Source organism: Triticum dicoccoides, chromosome 5B (assembly GCF_002162155.2).
Source record: "Triticum dicoccoides isolate Atlit2015 ecotype Zavitan chromosome 5B, WEW_v2.0, whole genome shotgun sequence".
NCBI classification, from domain to species: Eukaryota; Viridiplantae; Streptophyta; class Magnoliopsida; order Poales; family Poaceae; genus Triticum; species Triticum dicoccoides.
In genome coordinates, this window is record NC_041389.1 from 108,193,200 (window position 1) to 108,200,351 (window position 7,152).

The 7,152-nt window shown below is 46.3% G+C and overlaps 1 long non-coding RNA gene across 1 annotated transcript; it reads right to left on the minus strand.

Moving 5' to 3' along the window:
* Positions 1-2,931: 2,931 nt before the first annotated feature.
* LOC119307653 lies at positions 2,932-6,615 on the minus strand. Its single transcript, XR_005149420.1, has 3 exons — positions 6,164-6,615; positions 4,693-4,763; positions 2,932-3,459 (listed from the first exon to the last, which is right to left on the minus strand). It is a non-coding gene; the product is annotated as an uncharacterized LOC119307653 (long non-coding RNA).
* Positions 6,616-7,152: the final 537 nt, after the last annotated feature.

Genomic DNA, 7,152 nt, shown 5'->3' on the forward strand with positions numbered 1-7,152 from the left:
CAAGTCCTAATCCAACAAGGAAAGGGGGGAGTCCTACTCCCGGTGGGAGTAGGACTCCTCCCGGCGCTCCCTCTCCCTTGGCCGGCCGCACCCCTCCTTGATCCTTTATATACGGGGACAGGGGGCACCTCTAGACACAACAATTGATCTCTTGATCTCTTAGCCGTGTGCGGTGCCCCCCTTCATCATAGTCCTCGATAATATTGTAGCGGTGCTTAGGCGAAGCCCTGCGACGGTAGAACATCAAGATCGTCACCACGCTGTCGTGCTGACGGAACTCTTCCCCGACATTCTGCTGGATCGGAGTCCGGGGATCGTCATCGAGCCGAACGTGTGCTAGAACTCGAAGGTGCCGTAGTTTCGGTGCTTGATCGGTCGGGCCGTGAAGACGTACGACTACATCAACCACGTTGTTCTAACGCTTCCGCTTTCGGTCTACGAGGGTACGTGGACAACACTCTCCCCTCTCGTTGCTATGCATCACCATGATCTTGCGTGTGCGTAGGAAAACTGTTGAAATTACTATGTTCCCCAACACCCCCCTACTTGGCGCGCCCCCTGTCTCCTGGGCCCCCTGGTGGGCCCCCGGTGTCCATCTTCTGTTATATGAGGACTTTTGCCCTGGAAAAAATTGTGGGCAAGCTTACGGGACGAAACTTCGCCGCCACGAGGCGGAACCAATCTAGGGCTCCGGCGGAGCTGTTCTGCCGGGGACACTTCCCTCCGGGAGGGGGAAATCATCACCAACCTCATCACCAACGATCCTCTCATCGGGAGGGGGTCAATCTCCATCAACATCTTCACCAGCACCATCTCCTCTCAAAACCCTAGCTCATCTCTTGTATCCAATCATGTATCCAAACCACAAATTGGTACCTGGGGGTTGCTAGTAGTGTTGATTACTCCTTGTAGTTGATGCTAATTGGTTTACTTGGTGAAAGATCATATGTTCAAATCCTTAATGCATATTATTACTCCTCTGATGAACATGAATATGCTTTGTGAGTAGTTACGTTTGTTCCTGAGGACATGGGTGAAGTCTTGCTATTAGTAGTCATGTGAATTCGATATTCGTTCAATATTTTGATGAGATGTATGTTGTCTTTTCCTCTAGTGGTGTTATGTGAACGTCGGCTACATGACACTTCACCATTATTTGGGCCTAGAGGAAGGCATTGGGAAGTAATAAGTAGATGATGGGTTGCTAGAGTGACAGAAGCTTAAACCCTAGTTTATGTGTTGCTTCGTTAGGGGCAGATTTGGATCCATATGTTTAATGCTGTGGTTAGGTTTACCTTAATACTTCTTTTATAGTTGCGGATGCTTGCAATAGGGGTTAATTATAAGTGGGATGCTTGTCCAAGTAAGGGCAATACCCAAGCACCGGTCCACCCACATATCAAATTATCAAAGTACCGAACGCGAATCATATGAACGTGATGAAAACTAGCTTGACGATAATTCCCATATGTCCTCGGGAGCTCCTTTCTCATTATTAGAAATTGTCCAGACTTATCCTTTGCTACATAAAGGATTGAGCCACCTTGCTGCACTTTATTTACTTTATTTACTTGTTACTCGTTACTATTTATCTTATCACAAAACTATATGTTACCTACAATTTCAGTGCTTGCAGAGAAAACCTTACTGAAAACCGCTTATCATTTCCTTCTGCTCCTCGTTGGGTTCGACACTCTTACTTATCGAAAGGACTACGATAGATCCCCTACACTTGTGGGTCATCAATCACCTCCTCACCCGAGCTTGACGCGGCTCCATCGCTGATATGCAGCTTTGCGAACCTCCAAGGTGGCTCGCCAAAAGTGAAGTGATTGCCATTGAACAAATCAGACTGGGACAACACCCCAGACACGCCATCGAACTCCAGATCTGGCACCCCACCACGACTAAGACGCCAAAAGAGGAAACGGTATCTGCCATCCATGAACCACGAATCCAGCACATGTTCTGTCTTCCAGATGTCGTCGACGCAGACCACACTCTGCATCCGCTCGTAGACTACCTCCCAAGCTCCGCGTCTTCGCTGGAGCAAACGTCGTCGCAACGGCGGAGCCCGAGGACACAGGTCCACCATGAGGAGCCGACGCCGCCACACCAACCTTGCTTGAACAGACTGGTTTCCAAATCCATCCCCAACCATAGGACTGATGGCCTCGTTAGAGATGGATCCGAAGAATCTTTATTCAGCGCCGTCATCGTTGCGCCGAAGTATGAACAACCTAAAAACCTAGACCACAAGGGAGTAAAAACGATCCACGCGCGTGGATCCGGCGACCCCTACCACCAACGACATAGGTCACCGGCGGAGGGGAGCCGCCGGAGGACAGTGCTGAAAGATGGCCTCTCCTGACGGCGGCTAGGGTTCCAACCGCCAGGGAGAGAAAACTCGATCGATACAACAGTTGGTACTACGGAGCATAATAGATAAGTTCACTGGAAGGTACATGATAGAAAGTAGAAAAGTTCCTGCTACGAACGTGTCATTCCAAGTCGTTATGCATGTACCTCTAGTCCATAAATCAAGACGTATATTTTTAGTCAAAAGTCAACGAAGTGTAACTTTGACCAATTTGTAGACAACAAATATATTTTTGAAATAGGGTGAGATGTTTTGACGAATATCTGGCAACACACACCGTGAAAACGTGGGCGACAAGATGGCCTTGTTGCGACGCAGTTCACCCATGGATCTCCCGGAGATCAAGCCGGCTTGGAGGAAACCGATGCTGGGAAGTTTCCAAACGGGGGAATTCTTGACTTGGAGAAGAAGGAACACAAACAATTCGGTGTTCAGGACTTTGATCCGGTGAAGGAACAGCAAGGCCGAGGTGTGTATAAAATGCATCATCGGGATCTAAGGGAGCGCAACCTAACCATGAATATATAAATTTGCCATGTGACACGTTGAAAAAAAATCATAAAATTTTCATGTTAACATTATGCAAAATTATAATTTTGCAAACTTAGAAAAAAGTGTTAGGAATCTACCATGACAATTAACTATCTGTGGGCTGCAACATCTCAAATGCTGGCCCTCAAACCACATGCACCCGTCTGGAACGCGTGGCCCAGACGTGTTGTGCTATCCAACGCGGGCATGTATCGTTCGCTCGCTGTTCAGATGTATTTTTTCCGGTAAAACCGGAGACAAACTAGGGGGGGCTTTGCAGGCGTTCGTACCACTGCCCCGTCCGCGTCCGACTGCCCTGGCCCGCCAAAAAAACCTCCCTCGCCCACGCGCGCTTATTGTAAGGCGCCAGTTGCCCGCATTCATGCCGCTCGAGAGCGGCTGCTCCGCATTGACGCTGACGCAGAACGGACGCGACCACTCGATGCCGGCATTGAAGCGGCGCGCCAGCGCCGAGAGAGAGAGAGCCGCCTACTGCATGCTTGGTTGAACACGCCTCCCGCCGCATTCAAACGGCCACGGACTGTGCACTGATGGCCCACAAGTATAGAGGATAAATCATAGTCATTTCGATAAATAAGAGTGTCGAATCCAACGAGGAATTGAAGAAATTAATAAGCGGTTTTTAGCAAGGCATTCTCTGTAAGTGTTGTAGAGTAATAGTAACAGATAGTTTGACAGTAAGATAATTCATAGCAAGTAATAAGTAACAATAGTAATAAGGTGCAACAAGGTGACCCAATCTTTTTTTTGCAAAGGACAAGCCAAAAGTACTTCGTATAATCAGCAAATCGTTCTCGAGGACACATGAGAATTGCGCCTAGGTACTTTCATCGTGATTACTTGATCCGGGTTCACTACTTTGAGTTGTTATGTGGTGGACCGGTGTTAAGGTATTGTTCTTACTTGAACTACCAATCTACTTATGATTACCCCCTCGCATAAGCATCTGCGACTACGAAATAAGAATTAAGATTAATCTAATCATATATAACATGAAACATATGGATCCAACTTAGCCCTTTCCGAAGGGACATTCATATTTGTGGCCCTAACTTGAACCCACTACTTATTTTTACCCTTAACTTTTTGATGTGCTCAAATTTTCCCCTAAAAAACATTTTAGGTCGCAAATATGCCCTTCCATCTGGTCAGAGTTGTCTGACCAAAACTTTGAAAATTCATAACAAATCCATATGAACTCAGAAGAATGCAAAACAAGATATCAAAATGTTCATAAAAACATAACCTATATGCACATGTCATTTACGTTCATGAAAAAGCACTCTTTAAAGCTTTTTAGGGTTTATAACATTAAAACACTATTTAGGGTGAATGCAAATAAATGCATGTGTAGGTGATGAGCGTAAATGACATGTGCATATATGTGGTATTTTTATGAACATTTTGATATCTTATTTGCATTCTTCTGAGTTCATATGAATTTGTTATGATTTTCCAAAGTCTGGGTCAAACAACTTTGACCAATTGTAAGGGCATTCTCGTGACCTAAATGCTTTTTAGGGGCAAATTTGAACACATGAAAAAGTTTGGGGTAAATCTTAGAGTGGACGCAAATTAGGGGCATAAATGTAGGGTTTAAGCTTCTATCACTCTAGCAACCTATCATCTACTCCCTCTGTCCGAAAATACTTGTCATCAAACTAGATAAAAGGGAATGTATCTAGATGTATTTTAGTTCTATATACATCTCTCTTTATCCATTTTGATGACAAGTATTTTCGGACGGAGGGAGTACTTACCAATCCCGCGATGCTTTCCCCTAGGCTCAAGCATGGTAATGTGTCATGTAGTCGACGTTCACGCGACACCACTAGAGAAAGAACAACATAACACATCATCAAAATATTGAATGAATGTCAACATCACATGATTATTTATAACAAGATTTCTCTGATGTTCCAAGAACAAACGGAACAACTCATAAATCATATTCATGTTTATGACCAGAGGAGATAAATATATGATTAAGAATCTGAACATATAATCTTCCAACAAATAAACCAACTAGCATCAACTACAAGATGTAATGAACACTACTAGCAACCCACAGGTACCAGTCTGAGATTTTGTGGTAAACATTGAATGCAATAGATGAACTAGGGTTTGCGATGAGATGGTGCTGGTGAATATTTTCATAAAGATTGGTCCTTCCATGATGAAAGGATCATTTGTGATGCCGGCGCTTTCGATTTCTCTCTCCTGGCGGGAAGTTTCCTTTAACATGCCAATTTTCAATTTCGATGTTTATAAATAGTCATTCTTATGCATCCATGATTTATGCATTTTTTCCTCTATTTGATTTTCATTCGGAATATGATCCAAGGTACTTTAAGCAACTCAAGGATTCTTTCAAGGAAAGATAATATGACTTCTTCAATTTACTAAAGAGAGAGTTGGAAGTGCCCTAAGAAAGTTCTATAAATTCAAATTTGGAATTTGGTTCAATATTGGTTTCACAAATTCATTTCCAATATCTCAAAAAAAGGTAAAAGGACTTATTCAAAAACAGAAATGAAATATTGAAAATTCAAGTTGAAATCAAGATTTAATTATTTGGCTTTATTTGCAAATTATTTTAATGCTAGTTTTACTAGAATAGCAAAAATGTTTTTTAACTTGCATTTTAGGCCAAAAAAAGTTCACATGGCTCTATATATTGCCAAAGATTTATGTGATTTTTTCTGGTATTTTTAGAATTGGTTTTATTAGTATTTTCTGTGTTTTAGTGCTTTTGTAAAAAAAAGAAAATATGAAAACTCTATTAAAAAACAACGCAGGTCGGCGCTAGCCGCCAGGCCTGCCCACCTCCACCAGCAGCCTACCCTCGTCCGAAACCGCCCGATCGCCCACTCCCTCCCTCGCTCGCCTCTGTCACCGCCATGCAGGGCCCGCCCGTTCTTCTTCCTCCTCACGACAGGGAATCATGCTAGATTACGTTGTATCCTAATTCTCTTGGGATCGCGACCTCGAGTCAAACCCCTTCTCCACGCCATGACTCTATAGATACCCATCCCCCTCTGGCGGCGCCAGGAGATGAAGGTTGGGTATTCATCCAAAAAAAAATTTTGCTCTAAATATACTACATGAACCAAACAACAAGCAATTTGCATGGACCGCTGAACATTGGACAAACAAGCAATTCAATTTCAGTTTGCAAGCAATCACTGGAAAAAGCTACAGATTTGTTTATAAAACGGAGGGAAACAATACCTTCAGTAGACCGGGGGCGGAGGTGAGCATAAGGGTGCTGGCCCGCTGCCACGATGGGCGCCTACTTGGGCCGGGGTCCGGAGAGCAGGGGAGGCCGGAGGCGGACTGGCGCCTGGCGGAGCGCCGGAGCCGCGCCGCCGCTGAAGCCGGAGGGCGAATGGGCGAGGGCAGGCCGGCAGGGGAGGGAGAGCCTGAGCCAGAGAGGGCCAGCCGGAGCACGGAGGGGAGGGGACCGAGGTCCGAGGGGCGAGGGAGGCAGGAGAGGGCCGGCCTGGTCGCCGGAGCCGGATCTAGGGGAGACTGAATCGGGGGAGGGAGCTAGCAGCTAGGTTATGGAAGGGCATCGATTGGATCGGGCTTGGAGCAGTCGGGGGAGGGAGGGAATCAGGGAATGTAAAAAAAGAGAATCGGGGGAGGAAGGCCTGGAGCTGCTGCTCGCGCGTGTAACCAGACACCGAGTCGCTCGTGTCTGGTCATGTGCGTCGCTGCCGTGGCCTATTTCCAGATTCTACCGTATAGCGTATACATATTATATGTAGTAAAAAATTTTGACGCGAAATTCTTGGGTATTTCAGGGATGTCCCAGGAAGACCCCCAGCGCCGCCAACTACCCTCTTGTCCGATCCGCTCAAAAATTTCCACCCAAGTCCACCTATAGCGCACGCACGCGCCGTTTGGATCGACGGAGCCGAAGCCTTCACCAGACGTTTCCTTCGCCGGTAAGCCATCTCCGAACACCAAACTTCGTCAATCGTTTCCTCGAGTTCTCGCACATCTACTTGACATCCTTTTGACGTCCAGGAGTCACTGGAGTAGTCTCCATCAACCTCGCCACTCTCGCCGGAGTTCACGGAGCACAGGAGCTTCCAAAACTCGTCCCACACCGTCCGGTCATCCACGACCTCCATCGCCACCACTCCCGGCTTCCCTTTGCTTCGCCGCACCCGCCCAGCTTCTACGTCTTCGTCGCCGAGCGCCGGAGTGCCTCC